Source organism: Hyperolius riggenbachi, chromosome 11, assembly GCF_040937935.1.
Source record: "Hyperolius riggenbachi isolate aHypRig1 chromosome 11, aHypRig1.pri, whole genome shotgun sequence".
In the NCBI taxonomy this organism is placed as follows: Eukaryota; Metazoa; Chordata; class Amphibia; order Anura; family Hyperoliidae; genus Hyperolius; species Hyperolius riggenbachi.
In genome coordinates this window covers 52,389,142-52,408,620 of record NC_090656.1, presented here as the reverse complement: position 1 = coordinate 52,408,620, position 19,479 = coordinate 52,389,142, and the positions used below count along the sequence as shown (strand labels likewise).

The following is a 19,479-nucleotide window of genomic DNA, read 5'->3' as shown; positions in this document are numbered from 1 at the left end:
GCTTAGCATCCTTATTACTTGTTTACCAGATACAAATTGATAAAGAATTGATTTGATTCTTGACAGTTACAGTTTAATTCTGCGAATCTCCCTGGTGCCTTTAAAATGCTTCTGCAGTAAATGTTTAAATGCTCCAGCTCTGTAGGGGAGGCGTAGCATTTGGTAAACATTGCACAGACAAGCATGCTGATTTCCACGGTGTGCTGCATTTAGAGAGAAACGTAAACGTGTTAGAAAGTCCAGTCAGCTCTCCAGAATATGCGTGTTTGATTCAATCATTCAATCCAACTCCAATGTTCCAGGGTCATTGAGGCTTATCCACGACCTTTCTTTAGCCCATCCAGACTGGGCATTTTTGAGCAAGGTCCATGCATACCCAGTAGAATGGCACGAGCAGCGTCATTTTACTGGCACCTTACTTGAGCATGCCCTGTCCAGATGCACACCTTCATGGGCCTAAAGCACAGTCAGAAGATAAAGAGGCACTGGAACAGTGAGCTGTAAGAGGGCGCCTGTATTAATATGCGTCGCCGGTGAGCCAAATGACTGCTCTCCCTGCTGCTGCTCAAATCCCCCGCCGGCACTAAATACTTTCCCCACCCCACCCTGAGTCATAGCAACTCAGAGGCAGATGTAATTCATGGTTCAGCGATCCTGAATTAGCGTTACACACCCTGCAATCTATAACATTACTACTATAGCGGCGCCTAGTTTTGGTGCTCACCTTGCGCCAAAACCACCTGCTTCTGTAAGAGGATCTGGGAAGCCTCTGGACTATCTACACCAGGGGTGTCCAAACGTCTTAGGCTAAGGGTCGTATCATCGTTCTTGAGAGTACTAAGGGGTCGAACTAAGGAAAGTAAACATCATTTCTGCAGCCAAACTAGCAAAATTAAACAAAATTTTTGCGGATAGCCATTAGGTAAACTATGCCTGTGACATTTTGTCAAATAAACATTTCCACTGGAAATAACCCCCAATTAGCAGTTAGCACAGTGGCAGCTGCTAATCAGCGGCTGTTACGGTGGTGGCTGATAACCTACTGGTGAGCACATTTTTCTATTCAGGATTGTTTTAAGCTTTGTTTGTAACTCCTAACAGATTTTTCATTGCTAGTGAATAGGAGAGTCAGTTACATGACCCACAGATCTGTGCACAAAGAACAGAGATGCCGGTAGCAGGGAGTTTCTTCCTCCACACAGAGCCATGGCCTGACTTCACCTGTGGAGCACAAGCAGGAGGTGGGCATTGTCATCTCTGTCTTCATAGAAAGAAGACTGTCTGATGCCTCCCTTTCCAGCTCCTCACTGACTGCCTCGTGGGTGATGATGCCGGGAGGGGGAGGAGAGTGTAAACGCGCACACACAGGAAGACAGCACTGCAAACCCAGCCAGCCAGGTGATTAAAAAAAATAACTTTAATAATAATTGGTTTAAGAGGGATTGTCAGCCACTAAATCAAATTCCATTTACCCACTGCTCTGTTTATTATGCAGTCTGGAACCTTACCCTGTATTACAAGCACTCCAATCTAATCAGAAATGTTTCTACTGTAATAAATCTTACCTCAGTCAGTCTGGCTCTATTTGGCACATTGCCAACGAGAAGGAAGCTCATCATCTCCCCTCCCACATTTCGGCTCCTCACTTATTGGCTCAGGGCAGTTCATTGAGCTGTGGAAATATGATCTATTCTGTGCACAGGGAATTGAGATGGAAAATACCAGGAACAGTTTTCTCTTATTTACTGTATACAATTCACTGAAATCAAAACGTGGACAGTACAGTACATATGCTATGTATGTAGAACAAGTAGTTATCTGTTTATATACTGTATGTGTGTTTTTTCATGGGATAGTATGGCTGTCCCTCCTGCTTAAATGTACAATTCAGAAGAGTTTGCAAATTATGGTATATTCCACCCACTATGCAGTAAGGATGCAGTATGGAAACATAAGCCTGAATCAAATCTTTAAAAAAGGATTTTGCTGTCGTCACGTTATCTTCCAACTCAAAAAGATTTAAAGCCTAATTCTGCATTTAAATGAACACATTTGAGTAATGAGTGTATAAAATTAACATTCTTTAATCTACTGAGTAATTGATCAGCCAGTTTTACAGCAAGTGCTACTGTGTGGCTTAGAGACTGGTTAAGGCCGAAATACAACAGAGCTGCTTTTTTATGTATGATAAACTCTCCTGTAGCTCTAATCTACACTTAGGTCCATAAATATTTGTACAGAGACAACTTTTTTCTAATTGTGGTTCTGCACATTACCACAATGAATTTCAAATGAAACAACTCAGATGCAGTTGAAGTGACAACTTTCAGCTTTAATTCAGTGGGGTGTCTGCGCAAAACATTCTTTGGACAGATGAAGCCAAGATCAACCTCTACCAGAATGATGGCAAGACAAAGTATAGAGAAGGCGTGGAACAGCTCATTATCCAGAGCATAGTGCATTATCTGTAAGGCTCCTTTCACAGTAGGACGTTACAGGTGCACGTTAGAGCAGCCTGTAATGCAGCCCAACTCACAGTAATGTAAAATCAATGGGCTGTTCACAGTGCCCACGTTGCATCACATTGTAACGCTGCACGTTCAAATAAAGTGCAGCATGCTATGCGTTCTATGCGGTTTTAGCCGCGTTAGACTGTGTGCACATGCTCAGTTGTGGTGTTTTTTTTTTTGGGGGGGGGGGGGGGGGCAGAGAGGAGGCAGGGAGAGTCCGCTATCGTAGCCAGCCACATGGCTACTTAATATTCATTGCACTGCAGTGTTTATTTCCTGGAGCGGCCGCTGATTGGCTGGCAGGACCACGTGATGCGGAGTGCTCCTATCACGTGGTCTCCGCAGCGCATAGAACACAAAAGGCGCACCAAGAGCTGCATAACGCAGCTCTAGGTAGCGTCCTCCTCCAACACCACCAGGCGTTGCGTTAGGGGCACGTTATGCGACCTATAACATCCCCTAAAACACAACGTCCTGGTGGGAAAGAGGCCTAATACACGGTGGAAGCATTGTAATGGTTTTGGCGTGCTTGCCTGCCAGGGGCACCGGGTACCCAGTGTTTATTGATCATGTGACACAGGACAGAAGCAGTTGAATGAATTCTGAGGTGCTTAGAGACATACTGTCTGCTCAAATCCAGCTAAATGCAGTCAAATTGATTGGGCAGTGTTTCATGATACTGATGGACCCAAAGCATACAGCCAAAGCAACCCAGGAGTTTATTAAAGCAAATAAGTGAAAAATTCTTGAATGGCCAAGTCAGTCACCTGATTCTAACCCAATCAAGCAAAGGGGGAGGCAGAGGTACGATACAAGGTGGCCCCTGCAGATGGCACCACAGCATGGCATCACCTGTTACAGGATAAACTTCGGGAAGAGGCCCACAAACAGCAACTGAAAGCTGCTGCAGTAAAGGCCTGGCAGAGCATTAAAGAGGAAACCCAGCATCTGCTTATGTCCATGAGTTCAAGACTTGAGGCTGTAGTTGCCAGTAAAGGGATTTTAACCAAGTATTAGAAGTGAACATTTTAGTTCCAGTTATTTAATTTGTCCAATTAATTTTGAGCCTGTGAAATGAAGGCAAAAATGCTTTAGTTGCCTCACATTTTATGCAATGGTTTTGTTCACCCCACTGCATTAAAGGGAACCCAAGGCGAGTGGGATATGGAGGCCGCCATATTTATTTCCTCTTAAACAATACCCGTTGCCTGGCTGTCCTCCTGCTCCTGTGTCTCTAATACTTTTTAACCATAGACCCTGAGCAAGCATGCAGATCAGGTACTCTGACTCAGCTTTTACTGGATTAGCCATATGCTTGTTCCAGGTTTTGACACTACTTATGCCAGAAAATCAACATGGCTGCCAGCAACTGACATTGTTTACAAGTAAATAAATATGGCAGCCTCCATATCCCTCTCACCTCAGGTTCCCTTTAAGCTGAAAGTCTCACTTCAACTGCATCTGAGTTGTGTCATTTAAAATCCATTGGGGTAATGTACAGAACTAAAATTAGAAAAAGTCTGTGTCCAAATACTGTACATATGGACCTAACTGAACGCATTTAAGGGAAACATCAAGTAATGTTGCTGCCCCATGATACAGTATACTTACCGTGAGGCGTCCTCCAGCCCCTTGAAGCTGACATGTCCCACGCAGCATCTCCGCTCGCAACCGCTGGCCCGGGGTCCTCGCTGGTGCAGAGGCCGACTTCAAGGTCGCAGTAGAGGATGTCGGCTTCTGCACTGGCGGTAACCCCGGGCCAGGACATGTTGGCTTCAAGGGGCTGGAGGAAGCCCTCGGTAAGTATATCATGGGGCAGCAACATTTTCTTGATGTTTCCGTTAAATAAAAAAATAAAGCAGCACTGTGGCCTCTTTCCCTTAGATACCTAAGAAGAATCCTCTAGAAGCTCTCCACATCCTCCTCCAGACCACCACGCTGTCGGGGACCCTTTTGAAGCTTGAACCCACATCCACTTCATGCACGAGCGCGGCCGTACAGCCCCTGAACGAGTACAGCCATGTCTGTGCACTAAACCGACACTGGAATACGCCCGTACATGGCGAGGAGCTTAGCATTGTGGACATGTCCAACCAGAGGCGTATCTAGAGGGGTGCAGGCATGGCTCATGCCATGGGCGCCACAGCACCATGAGTGCCATGCCTGCCTCCTCTCCCCACGTATTCCATCACTATACTGGGTTTGCCACTTGTTACTTATACTGGGGGGCTATTATACGGGGAGGGGGGTACTCATCTAATTACCTATGCTGGGAGGGCAACCTAAACTGGTTTATTACCTAGTAAATAAGGAAGTACTGAGGCATCGGAAGTCATAACTACCGCTATGATCTCCCGTGTAATGCCACGCTGCCGTCGCTGTGCAGGAACTTGGACAGCAGGCATGGAAGCACATTGGAGAGCTGGCCAGAGGCGGATTATTTTCGGCAGCACGGAGAACGGGCATAGAGGCGAAATAGATGATTTGCTGCAATTAGCCCTGGGTCATTCTTTTTCTGCCCCCCCCCCCCCCCCCCCCCCCCCCCCCCCCCCCCCCCCCCCCCCACCCCCCCCCCCCCTAGCTGCAATACATGAAGGAGGACAGCCGCTGCAGCCCCTGTTGAGATCGCTCCTCATAAAGGCATGCTGGGATTGTGCAACTGCTCCCCGCCGAGTCACAGCTGACATCAAAAGACAGGAGTGCATGGATGGATAGCTGTATTGGTGAGATAACAAGCGTTGTTATTGTAGCTGGTGGGGAGGCAGGAATTAGTTCAATGTAATGTACTGTTACTGGTGGGGCAGCAGGGGTGGGTTAGTGTAATGTAGGTGTAGTAACTGGTGGGGGAATAGAGGACTAGTGTAATGTAATGTAGTGTAGTGAAGTGTAAGGTTACTGGTGGGGCATCAGGCTTTAGTGAAGGGTACTTAGTCTACTGGTGGGGGCAGCAGGGGTTAGTGTAGCTGGGCACTGAAGCTTAGTTATTGTAGCTGGTGGGGACAACTTGGGGGAAAAAGGACTCCAGATGGCACTGCACCATTGAGCAGTCTGGAGCGTCTTATAGTCCGAAAAATACGGTAATTACCCCACCATAGGAAATTCCGCTAAGGCCCGTTACACATCAGAAACGTGCAGGAGAACGGCTCCTGCACGCGTTGCGGCGTGTCGTCGGGAAACTCCGGTGCGACGCTGATTAGTGGCGGTAGTAGTTAATTGACCCGAAGGGGAAACGGCGATTCCCGACGATAAATGCGCCGGGATGCGTCGTATCGCAGCGTATCGAAACGCAGCATCGGGTGTGAAAGGTAAAAGGAAAGTCTATGGACTTTCCTTTTACCTTGGTTAACGTCTGTTAACGCAAAGTATAAACCTTGCGTTAAAACGCGTAAATAGGGCTCTGGTGTGAAAGAGCCCTAATGTGATTGAGTGAATTTCTAGGTTTCAGCTGTAGTAAACTATACCCACATCACAATGCTTTGTACTGTAGAGGTTGCTGTGATTGCAGAACTGTTACCTTTGCAGTTTCCTGCTGGGTGCCTAAACTAGACTAGTGCCACTATTTTAAGTGCGTTCTACACAGCGATGTCCCTTTTCCATCCAATTTTTCTTCCTATGGAGGCATGCGTTTCGCAAAAACAGAACTAGAAATTTCATGTTTATCTCCCGTTGAAAAGGCAGATTATTAAAAACGCAAACACGTGGAAAATGCATTAAAAAGGCAAATGCATTCAAAAACACAAAAAAATTAAGACTTTTCATAATTTTCTGCACAGTCAACTGTGGCGCACACTTGGCTGTGCAGAAAATTATGAAAATTCTTGAAATACAATAATTAAGAAAATTATGAAAATACAAAGATGTGGCGAAAGAAGGGAGGAAGACGACAGGCTTGCAATCTAAGGCTGGGTGCCAGCATTAGATTGCAAGCCTGTCGTCCCTCTCCCTTCTTTCGCCACATCTTTGTAATAGTTTGTACTCGCCTCAGTTCAGTCCACCCCTAACTTATTAATGTATAATTGTAGAGGCTCTGCATGCAAAATATGTGAAGGATAATAATTATTAACATCCTTCAGTAAACCATTCCCATGTGTGTTTGAGAATGTGCTCAGCAGCATGCAGATGTACAGAGTAAAAAAAAACAAAACAGGAAATAACCTCAGCATACAGAAAATGGGTGAACACAACAAGAAAAAGATGCTATAATAAGCAGAAGTGAAGATGGCTCCTGAGGAAGACTCCTTTTCCTGAAAGAAGTCTGTGTACAGTTACACAAATGCCACAACTTCTTCCTCCAGGACTCTCCAGCAGAGAGCAGCCCACAGTGCTTCTCCCAATGCTGGCCTGCAATGTTACACATCACAGGAAGGGTTACTAAACGCTACACCCTTCCCCCATTCCCCCTTCCTACGTTATCCCTCCCTCCTCTGTCTCTCCACAACTGATTTCAGCATTGCCAGTGTGTGCTGTGCAGCATGTGTGCAGCCTGGTCGGTCCACCTCGGCCTGACGCTGCCAATGGCCTGAGAAGCACAATACAGGATTGGGGTGATGAGGATGAGAGATAGACCTGCAGGAAAAGGATCTATTATCTGTGCTGCTGGGGAAGAGACGTGAGGAGCGAATGTGACACAGCTAACTAGGAGTCAGCCCATTTCTGCAGCCATCAGAGGAAGGGGGATCTGCAGCCATGTAAGTTGCCTCTTTTCTCCCTATATACATTGTGGCAGGGGCTCTGTGCATTGTTGCTGGTTTTCTGGCTATCTCTCCTCCTCCGCTTTGTGACGGTCCTTGTCTGCCAATCTCTGGCCACACGTCATAAATAGCCTTCTAAAACCCCTCTGCATATAAAAATAGTTTGTAGATATTTGGGTGAACCCAACTTCCTGTCTCCCCCCCCCCCCCCTCCCCCCTTAGCAGCTCAATGAAGGCAATGGTCCTGTCCTGGTAACCTAAATATTATGGTTATTGACAAACATTTGGGTGTTTTAAAGAGCTCTGTTGTCAGCAGTTACCATCCTTCACCACAGATGATGGTTCTGGGCACATCTTTAGACTATAGGTACTGGTTAACGAAACAATATTTTCCTCTGATGTGGTCTTTCAATCAGAGTTTTACTATCAAATTGTACAGAGATCCATGCAGTATGGGGAGAGAATCAGTGTTTTTTCACCAAATGAGATACTTGCAATCGAATATAATTGGAAGGTAATTATTGACTTTTTTTTTTTTTTACATTTACTGAATGATTCTTTCGTCAAATGCTTTCATAAAATCCAACTTGCGGATCCATTTTACCCTATTTAGCAATCAACCAATGTCCTTCTTTATTAATTGCCTTTATAAACGGTGGATTTTCTATACAATTCGATTGTTCAAAACGCATCGAAAGATCGCATTTGGTGAAAAAATTGTTTCGTTAATGGGCACCTTAAAAGGATTCTATGGTCAATTGGAATTAAATTTTCATTGATCGGAATATTGGATTTTGCACATATCTGAATGAAGAAAGTCCGGTTTATGAAATCGATAAATACTTCCCTAATATTTTAATTCTTGCAAATCTAATCAAATGATTTTATCTGAGGAAAATATTGTATCGTTAGTGGGCATCTTATGTGCCCAAGGGATTTTCAGATCTCCTTTATGATCTGTTGATGTTGTTTGTTGGGAAATGAATATAGGACTTTGGCAACAAGGGCCTTATTACCGTACACCCATTTAGATTGCCACCCAACGTGGCAAACAGATCTGTCCCTCTCTGATCTGAATCTGTTTGGAATGGAATTGAACCCCCATACACTGCCACAGATTTTCAATCGAGTTCACCATAAAATCTATCCAACTGTAGTATTGCACTGTTCCGTACAATGCCATGGACTGTGCATCTACCATTACTCCCACGCTGCGTCCAATTGACTGAAATGTATTGTCTGGTCCTATTTTAATTTCGTATCGTTTGCTGCAATTCAATGAAAATTACGATCCATGCAGCTCGTTGCGGCAAAGATAAGGGGCAGATTCGATCACTCTGAATTTGATGTGTGTATAGCCAGCTTTGTTTTCATCACTTGCGAGAAATTGTCTGTGACGCTGGCAGCGTTGTCAGTCTCTGTGAAGACGGGATGTTATAATTGCAGTAGTGGTGAAAGTGTTTTAGGCCTCTTGCACACTACATGCGATTCCGATTTGATGCGTCCGATTTTGACGTGATTTTACATGCGGTTTCGACTTGCGATTTTTAATCAGTGCTGCATGCTGCGTTTTTTTTTCTACGTTTTTCTTGAGTTGATAGCATCCAGGGAGAATCGAAAATCGGAATCGCAAATCTGAATCGAAAATTGGATTTGTGATTTGCAGTGTGCAAGAGGAGTAGCAGTTGTGTTCGGAGCAGCTGCCATTCTGTGCCCACACGTGTCAGGTGATGATGAATATGGATCAGGGTTACCAACCCCAGCTTGTGCATTTGACAAAGACACAAAACATTTGGACTGATGATGATGAATGTTTTCTTATGGTCTGGAGGGCTGTGGGGAGGGTGTGGTTTCAGGCCTATGCCCCAAATGTTGGCATCCTTTATTGTACTGTCATTATTTTATTATCCTCCTCTGTTGCCTTCTGTTATGTAGTGTTTTCCTCTGCCTACCAGCCTGTCGGCTACAGTCCCAATTCTCCCATCCCCAATGCAGAACCTATTCACAGAAGCTGCTCCTTACCCACTGCTGCCAGGGCTTCCCCATCTATATACCACCCGCAGTGTGGTGTGGCACCAGCGCTTTGAGTCCCCAGGGAGAAAAGCGCTATATAAATATTATTGTTATGTATGAAATGAATGGCCCTGCACCGCTCTGTACTCCTCTGCTGTCAGCAGGAACAGACCCTAATACATTGGAGCATGTTGGCGGTTTTAGTTATTTCACATGTCCTGCCAACATGCGTCTTTCTGCCTTGTTGTGTCACTGTTCATGTCAGTGCGTTTGTGTGATGTCACCTGAACACGCCAGTGATTCAGGAACAGTGAGGTGCTGCTGGGGTACCATGAGGGGTGGCGGGCACTTGTTTGGTTGGGATGAGAGGTTAGAAAACAAAATATTCCAGCACACTACACTACCATAGCATTGCATTAGCAAAATCTTTTTCAAATCACTAGCGCTTAGAAAAGGCTTCTAGCGGGTTTGAGCCCTCAGGGCTGCTTTACATGGGTGTTTACACGGATATCGTTCAAATGCTTTTCTGCAAGCATGCAGAAATCATTTGGCAGCTTTCGGCGGCGCTTCCCAGTAATTGTCGTTTTTTACCCCGCAGGGAGACACGGGAGTGCGACGCTAAACTACCCTGGAAGCACCCTGTGTCTTTCAGGGTCACCTCAGACAACAGGAAAAATAGGGATCACAACGCGGCTTTTGCATAAACTATGTTAAATGATGGTACCAGCGCTGAAACCATGAGCACCATGGCCATTGTTTAAAGCGGAACTGTAAAGTCGCTGGAAGACTAACAGTTTCACTTACCTAAGGCTTCCCCAAGCCCCCAGCAGCTGTCCTGTCCCGCACGATGCTCTGTTCTGCCGACGCCAGCTCGTTTTGTTACCGTCGACTTGTAAGTCATCGGCAACTGCGTCTGCGCGCACCGGGCTACTCAAAGCTTTCGTTGCGTTCCAGCCCGCAAAAGCTATTAGCGCTAATGGCGGACCAGCACTAAAAAGGCAATTTTTTTTTTTTTTTTTCACAGAATGTCTCTAACTTTATAGTTGGCTGTCAAACGTAATGTAAATCCTTTGCTTATTGTAATGGCTTTATAGTGCACATTTTCGTACATGTGTTTTCATATTTAATCTGCTTGTTTCTTTTGGAAACTCTGTGATGGTTTTTTTATATGGTTACAAAAAACAAATTAATGAAGCTGAAAAAATGTCTGCCACTAATTTAGTTTTTCTCAACAAACATGAACTTTACCATTAAAGTGATCCTTAAGTGTATAAAAAAAAATGAGATTTGCTCACCTGGGGCTTCCCTCAGCCCCCCGGAGCCGATCGGTGCCCTCGCAGCCCCGCTCAGATGCTTTTGCACCCGCCGGCGAACGCTTCCGGTTTGGCCGTCACCGGCCGACAGGCATGGGTATGCGAGTGATTCTCCGCGTTCCCAGCCATAATATTGCCCCCTATGCTGCTATTGCGGCCTCCTGGCACCGATCGGCTCCAGGGGGCTGAGGGAAGCCCCAGGTGAGTAAATCTCATTTTTTTTTTTTTATACACTATGGCCTAGTGCACATCAGAGCGGTTCTGCTGCGGTTTGCGATCCGCTTGCGGGTGCGGATCCGCTTGGGTAATGTATTTCAATGGGCTGGTGCACACCAGAGCGGGAGCCGTTTTGCAGAAACGCATACTCCCGGGCTGCTGCAGATTTTGGATTGCGGAGGCGTTTCTGCCTCAATGTTAAGTATAGGAAAAACGCAAACCGCTCTGAAAAACGGCACTTCAGAGCGGTTTGCCAGGCGTTTTTTGTTACAGTAGCTGTTCAGTAACAGCTTTACTGTAACAATACATGAAATCTACTACACCAAAAACTCTTCACAAAACCGCAAAATGCTAGCTGAAACGCTACAGAAAAAGAAGAAAAGCGTTTCAAAATCTGCTAGCATTTTGCGGATCTGCAAGCGGTTTTTGGTGTGCACCAGGCCTTAAGGATCACTAGCCCTTTTATTCTGCTTCCCATTTGTTTATGCTTGTGATGATAATGTTGCATGAATATGCAATGCACAAAGTCTGTAATTTATGCAATTAGTTTATTAAAACTTCCTGGCTTGGTCTTATGGCCAGAAGAGGAGGGTCAACTGACCATACCTACTAAAGGGGCCCATACACTGGTCGATTTCAGTGATCGATTCTATAGTATCGGACAATCAGAAATCGATTCTTTCAAATTGATCGATTTGTGGCTGATTTTCAATAGATTTGATCTATCTGACAGGATGGAAGTCTAGGTCGATCTACTGCTGGTAGCAGATTGATGGCCCATAGAGTTGCATTGGATCTAATGGTCCAATAACGCATTTAGATAGATTTCCAATAGATTTAATTCTGAAATCTATTGGAAATCTGTTCCAAGTGTGTGGCACACATCAGATAGATTCCTGTCAGATTTGACCTGACAGGCATCTGACAGAAATCTATCTGATGGTCGAATCTGTTGCAAATCTATAAGTGTATGGCACCTTTACTCCCTTTGGTGAAACCAACGTATTGTGGCCAGTGCTGCAGCTCAAGTGTCTTTCCACTTAAAATAAAGCAGGTCTACTTATCTGGGGCTTCCTCCAGCCCCTGGCTGCTTTGTGTCCCCCGCCACAGCTCCAGTCCCAGCCGGTGGCCCGGGGTCAGCGACTTGAGCAGCTGCGTGCTTGCGCAGGCGCAGAGGCTACTGACCTCGCCAGGTCGGCTGCTACAACGGAGGGGATCCAGGGCCGGCGGCTGGGAACAGAGTTGCGGGGAGGGACACATAAGCTGCCAGGGGCTGGAAGAAGCCCCAAGTACCATATAAGCTGCCAGGGGCTGGAAGAAGCCCCAAGTAACCCCAGCTAAGTATATTTGCTTGTTTTTTTTTTGTTTTGTTTTTAAAGCCCTGATTCTTTCCTTAACGCATACCTGAGCTGAAAATGAACTGATGATATAAACAACTGTATCTATTCTACTACTCCTACAAAATACTTTTTTGTTGAATCCCACAGTTTTCTTTTCTGTTTAAAAGCTGAAAAGGTAGGTTTGATATTTTATAGCCTCAGCTGAATGACAGTCTTTCTGACAAAGGGCACAATAGATTAACTATTGACCTTTTTGTAATCCATTCCCTGCATTTAAAAGCTGTTCTCTATCAGGCAAGAGTTTTATGACTGTAATTGGTTATTAGTGAGGGTTATGATATAGTCTGATTAGGTTACCACTAGAGAGAAAGTTAAAGACTACCCAGCAAGCTTTAAGGGGCCCATACACTCAGCCGATTTTCTGGCCGACCGATCGATTGCAAATCGGTTGGGCAATCGACCGATCGATGGCCAATTTCGATGGATTTCCATCGAACTGGCAGGGTGGAAAATTTAGGCCGATCTGATGAGATTGCTTATCTTTTTGCATTGGCCTTAATGGAAATCTGATGGCAAAAAAATGCCATCAGATCGAATTTCAATAGATTTCAAACTGAAATCTATTGGAATTCTATCCTGGTAAAAAAATGTTCTAAAAACACATCAGATAGATTATCAGATGCATTTCTTATCTATCTGCTGCCAATCTGACGAGTGTATGGGCACCTTTATACTCTAGAGAGAAACTATCACTTCCAGACCTGAATGTTTTTTTACTTTTTCAGGCTGGAAAAGAATTGTATCAGGTACCCTTTACTCCCCCCAACCACCCACATGAGATGACATGGAGTTGAGAAGCCAGTCTTTCCATTTGAGCACAGGTTGATCCTGCCCATCTCCTCCCTGTGCTGGTGGAACATACCTCTGTTGTCAGCTCTTCCATACCCTGTATATGTGAGCTGAGCTCTCCCAGGAGAAGGATAGAAGGCTGTAAAGCCATGGCCACCAGACAGTAATGTGATAGAAATGGCAGAGGCAGAATATGCCTGTATGTGCCAGGGGAGGATTGCCTGGCAGAGTGTGGGCAATGTTTCCGTGCGGCCGTGCCCATATAGCTTGTCCTCAGTGTTTCAGCACCCAATCCCACATAGAATGTCTTAGTAGTATTAAAGGTGTCTCTGAGATAACGGAAAATGAAAAATGTATACATTTCTGGGGCTTCCTCCAGCCTGATCTCTCCCTCACCGCCGTCCTCCACCTCCTGAATCCTCCTGGTAATTTCGGCCAGTCGGCGCAGTTAGTACTGGGCCGTGCATGCAAATGCTTTTCTGCATGGACAAGTGTGATCCCAGCTTAAGTGTAAAAGAAATAGGTTTTTGAAAAATGGTCTGTAAACTGAGTCAAACAGAAATGTTCATTTTTTATCTCTCATATCCTCCTCAACAACTTTTAGCTGCCTGCACATTCCCAGGCATTCTGAAGCCACGCCTCTTTTACTGACAGCTATGATAGGCTATCGCTCAGTAGGGAGGCGGGGCTTATGCTGATAAACCAATAATTAGGGTTGCTATGGAGGGATGATAAATGAATTGGTGCTGCATTTTTTTTCTTTACTTCATACGCAATCTATAATTAATGTAAAATGTCTGCTGAATGCAATGCCAAATATGTAGAAGCTGTTGTTTGTTGAGGCTGCACTTCTGAGTACTGGAAGATAGGCATAACTCCAAGGCACACTCAGCCTCTGCATCAGTGCAGTGTGAAGTGCTTTCAGATGGGGTGAGAGGACATTCCAGGCTGTCAACTCCTAGTCACACTTTACTGCTCTCCAGTGATTTGCTGGCCTACTGTGGCCCAGTTTTATTATTGTGTAAGATGATTTTTATATCTGTTTCTCTGACCCCTGCACATAGAATACAGCAGATTGTTTCAGCTTTAGTAGGGCCAGCAGTTCTGCTGTTGGTTTATACTGTGGTGTCATGGATAGGGGAGTAGCTCGGTGATTTCAGGCTAGCAGCCCCCCACCTCCCCTGCATGATGATGCAATTGTGTGCATTATATTAGGTAATGATTGGAACTTCCACCCTACAGTCTGCACCAATGTGAGGTCTGGGGAGCAAGAAGGAGTGAGTGGCTTGCCCATGTCATGGATGATAAAGCTGAGAGGGAGGGACCAGACATTTCCATGGCAGCGTCACTGAAGATGAGAGGATGGAGCCTAGAAACGTGGGATATAATATTTATCCTGCACAATACATGTTCATTTTCCTTTAGCAGGTACCCTGTAACGCCACTCTCATAATTCTTGCTCATAGAGCAAAATAGCCTGAAACTGCTGTCTGCAAGATGGATTCTATGGCTACAAATGTATTATAAACTAGAATTCCTTATGCATGCCTGGCTTATGAGGGTGTTAAAGGGGAACTGAAGTAAGAGGTATACGGAGGCTGCCATATTTATTTCCTTTTAATCAATACCAGCTGCCTGGCAGCCTTTCTGGTCTATTTCTCTGCAGTAGTATCTGAATAACACCAGAAACAAGCATGCAGCTAGTCTTGTCAGATCTGACTTTAAAGTCTGAAACACCTGATCTGCTGCATGCTTGTTCAGGGGCTATGGCTAAAAGTATTAGAGGCAGAGGCACAGCAGGGCTGCCAGGCAACTGGTATTGTTTAAAAGAAAATAAATATGGCCGCCTCAACATTTTACTTTAAGGAAGCCCCAGGTAACTAGGGTACCTGAGACGCTTCTGGTCTGTGTCCGCCCAGCGGTGTTGCAGAGCACAGCTGAGAGGCAACTCGCCTCTCCGCATATGATAAATGGAAGTTCTTTATCAGCTGTCCAGTGTCTGTCATGTACGGCTAAAGGTGCGTACACACATGCGACTATAGTCGTTTGTAACGATCGTTCCCCGATCTTTACCAACGACGATCGTTACAAAAAGCGAACCACCGACTATTAAGGCAAACGACGAACGAGCCAAATCGCTACAAAAGAAAGTTCTGTCTCGGCGGATTTTAACCAACGACGATCGTTTGCAAAAGTAGTACATCGTTGGAAACGGTCGTTCGTACTAGGCTTGACATGCGCATTTCACTATTTCTCCCTGAAACTTCTCATTTTTATGCGCAGGCGCAATAGTTGCTTTATGTGATGTAACGTTCGTTCTAACGATCAGATCATTACACACCTTTTGAAACTAACTTTACTTAGGTCGTTCTTTCATCAATTAAAAGTTCGTTCGTCGTTCTCAACGAACGATCGTTGTCGCATGTGTGTACGTAGCATAATAGACCGTGGCGTAGGAATAGGGGGGGGGGTGCAGATGGTGCAACCTATACTTGATTGTAGAGGAAGTAACTAATGTTGGGGGGGGACTTCTGGCTGCTTAATGCTATTGGAGGACACATCTGGCTGCCCAATACTATTTGGGACACATCTGGCTACCCAATACTAATAACTAGTGGTGCACCTAACACCTGCTGCTATAAGGAACATGGTGTTCTCATTAGCAGCATTGCGATATTTGGTGGCAGTTCGGCCAAAAGAAAGTGTGTGTGTGTGTGGGGGGGGGAGGAGACTGACCCAGGTGTTGCTTCTTTGGTCCCTTCCACGCTGCATGCACTTCTATCTGATTTTCAAAGTGCTTGCGTTTTGCCGAAGTGCTTGATTAACATAGTAATAATTGTGATGCCACTACAGAGTGGTCAATCTGTTGTTAACCCAATCGCAAGCATAGTGCCTGCTGCAATTTTCCTATGTTTGTGATTCGGTTAAATGAATGGGAGCGCATGCAAATCACACAGCAAACCTGGTGCAATATGATTTGCTTTGCAATCTCTCATTTAAAAAAACATCCCTTATTTAAAAAAAACAAAAAACTTTTATGTCTGCAGTGGAGATCGCTACCGCAGCACACGGTGATTGCGATCTTCAGTGTGGAAGGGCCTGTACTCATGCTTCTCAGTTGCCTTCTGTTTTAGCAAAGCTCAATGTACAACTTGCACTAACACTAGCAGGTGGCATTTTCCAAACAAACAGCATCTTACATGTTCATTGAGCTTATTAAGCACATGGGAGCTGTCAGGTTCAGTTTGCAGTGACAGCAGCCCTTATCCCCATTGCATGACATGGCTGTGTGCAGGAGAGACTGAAGGGATGGCTGTGTCAGTATGACTGCTGGCGTGGGAAAGCCCACATGTGTAGGCAGCGTTGTTTTGAGTGCAAGCGCACAGATACTCAGCAGCAACCATAATGAAAAGAAAACATTAAGTACTGCAGGTAAAAATCATTAATCTGTTTACAGCCATTCATACTCCTTTGGGAGTTCTCTTTGTGGAATAACATTGCAAACATGTTTCTGCTTGCAGCGGCACAAGTTATACCAAAGCCTAACAATGTTTCAATACATCTGCTGTAGCCGGAGTTCAAGGGAGTCCTCAGAATTGAAACCATCCCTCTGAAAATTGTGCAATATGGAGTTTGCTGATGTATGCATGGTGCAGATTGTAACATAAACCAAACATTTCCCTTGTATTGGTGCATATAGTGTATGCTGTTGGTTCGGTTCATGAGCATTTGAACATGTATATCAGTTTTCATCAACTCAAACGCTGGCCGTTCGGCTTTGTTTATTTGGGTGACGGCTGTCTTCACCCAGAACAGCAGATTTCGGCAAAAGCTGACTGTTATGGCCCATACTCACTGGCAACATTTCTGGCCTGTCGCTAGCACACGGGAGCGTGTGCGCGACAGGCCGGCGACAGCTCGTCGCCAGGTCCCTCCGCATACACAAGGCGGAGGGAGGCGGAGGGACCTGGCAACTGATGCGGTGGAAGCTGTCGCCGTTGTTACTCCCCCCCCCCCCCCCCCCCCGCCGGTGGTGCCGGAAGCTCAATGTATTCCCTGATTGTTGCTGTCGCTAGTCCGCATACCCACGCGGACTAGCGACAGTTGCGGAGTTGAGGCGGCAACTGTCGGCAGGTGGTTGACCGCGCCAATCGCCTGGCGACATCAGCGACGAGTGGCGGTTCGGGGTGCGCGCCCGTGCAACGCCTTATACTCACGGGCGACCTGTCGCCGCAACACGCACGCGGCTGAATTGCATGTTTGTCGACCAGTTCAACCTCCTGGCTGCTGCCCTCCAGTGCAATTTAACTGTAGCCGAATTGCAGCAGTTGTAACTCTGCGCGTGGCAAGCGTTGACGCGCGGTGGTGTAACTGGGCGGAAGAGAACTTTGACATGGCAAGTCTGATCGCGGCTGCGGCAGCACTTGAATCTCACTTTATGGGGGCCCTCCTGTATAGTGCCGTTTCCTGGCCGATAGCAAGCGCCCAGCTGGTGCTGGAGAGCAGCTGACAGGTGGTGACTTCAACGCTTGTCAGCTGCCCGTGTGAAAAGGGGCCTTGTCAGCTGCCCGTGTGAAAAGGGGCCTTAAGGAGGAACTTGAACCCAACATTGATTTTCATTCCAGTCAGTAGCAATTCCCCCAATTCCCCCTTTTTCTTGAATAGATCATCAGGGGAGTCTGTATGGCTGATATTGTGGTGAAACTCCTCCCACAGTGTGATGTCATGACCATGGTACTGACATTTTATGGTCAGTGAACCTCATTGCATTGTGGGAAATAATGGCATTTTCGAGCTGCCGAGCAAGCAACATCTCCCTCTGTGCATAGTACTCTCAGAACGAGCATTCTATACAGGTCACCGGGCAAGACTGATGTCCCCACCAGTGATACATTTCAGAATGTAAATCAGGGAGAGGAAAGATTTTACAATGAGCAAACGCTGAATAAATCATTTATACATTAATATTGTGAAAAATAAGCAATTAATTATTTTCACTACAGTTCCTCATTAAGTGTTGGTTCCCCCATATGCTGGGTTCACACTGCAGGTAGCCGAATGCAAAGTTCCATTTTGCACAACTTCTTCGGACACTGCACAGAACACACACATGTGATGGACAGTGTAGCAACCACGATTACATTAAGGCCGGTTTTACATTGTATTTTGGCGTCGGGCAAAAACAGGCCTTCATGTAAGGCCTCTTGCACACTGCAAACGATTCCGATTCAGATTCCGCTTTTTAATCAGTTTTCACATCCGATTCAGATTCCGATTTGCAGTGTGCAGGGAGCAATCTGCAAATCGGAATCGATGTAAAAACCGATTGAAAAGCGGAATCTGAATCGGAATCGCTTGCAGTGTGCAAGAGGCCGAATACCGTGTTACTATGCAGAATTCCCCTTCTGACATTTGGCGAAACAGGAAGTGACGTGTGCTTGTGGTCACTTCCTGTTTTGAGTATGTGGAAGTGCATGGAAGCATATTGTTAAAATATGCTTCCGCACATGCACGTCGCACTGCTGCCGCCAATATTAATACCTGCGTCACCATAAACTCACATGACTTCCGGTCCAATGCACATCGACGCAGATACGCGCGCTAATGTAGTTATGGAAGCGTGTCAGATTGAGGACTTTCGGCGCACCGTTCCTCAGGTAATATAAAATAACCCATAGACTTGCATTGCCCCGCGATAGCAGTGCAGTAAATGTCTGCAGTGTGAAAGGGTCCTCACAGACGCATCAGATCCATTGTGACCGTCCAGGTTTTGAGTCTAGTGTTCTAGTGCTCTAATGCTGACCCTGAGACTCTGCCTAAGCACAAAGTGTCTGTTCCTTACCAACTCCATTGCCATCTTACATAGGTGAAAAATATTATAAATTGAGAGAGTTAATGCTGGGTAATGGGTAAGGGTAATGCAATTGTACAGAGGGGTAGAATAGTATTATACATTGGGGGAGCTCATACCAGGAAATGAGGAAGGGGGATAGGGCAATGCTAGGTTACTGAGGGGTGAATAGTATTATACATTGTGGGAGTTGATGCCAGGTAGTGGCATCATCTCCCCAAAGAGGGGTGAATGCCAGGTTAGAGAGGTGAATAGGTGCATACATTGGGGAAGTTGTTGCCGGGTAATGTTAGGTTTATAGGAGTGGATAGTATTAATTCAGAGCTGGATCATCAACAAGGCAACCTATGTAGTTGCCTAGGGCCTGGAGAGAGACACCAGGGGCCTGGTTGATGCTAGCACCCACCAAAACTTACTAAAAAAGCCAGTCGACCATTAGTGGTGGGCAAAAGCTATCTTGCCTAGCTCCCCAATTCACCTTAAAGCGGACACAAACCAAACATTTTTTTTTTAAATTCAAAACATTTAGTTGCACCACTCTGACACATACAAAGATAAATAAACACTCCTTCAAGCCTATGAGCATTTCAGTGCATGCTTTTCACCCTTCTCTTTTCATAACTAGGGTTATACAGGTGGCAGCCATTAGCAATTCCTCCTTTGCCGGACACCTCCTACTCCACCAGTCAGCTGAAA

General features: G+C 45.7%; 1 protein-coding gene across 5 annotated transcripts in view; it reads left to right on the top strand.

The window, feature by feature from the left end:
* The window catches only part of RIPOR1 (RHO family interacting cell polarization regulator 1), a 220,626-nt gene that overhangs the window by 13,235 nt on the left and 187,912 nt on the right, over positions 1 to 19,479 (top strand). Inside the window, exon 1 of one of the 5 annotated variants that reach the window (XM_068260730.1) lies at positions 6,963 to 7,198. The exons of the other annotated variants lie outside the window; for them this stretch is intronic. The gene's annotated coding sequence lies outside the window, so the exon portion shown is untranslated. Of the gene's footprint in view, positions 1 to 6,962; positions 7,199 to 19,479 lie in introns of those variants that run through there. 5 annotated transcript variants of the gene reach the window in all.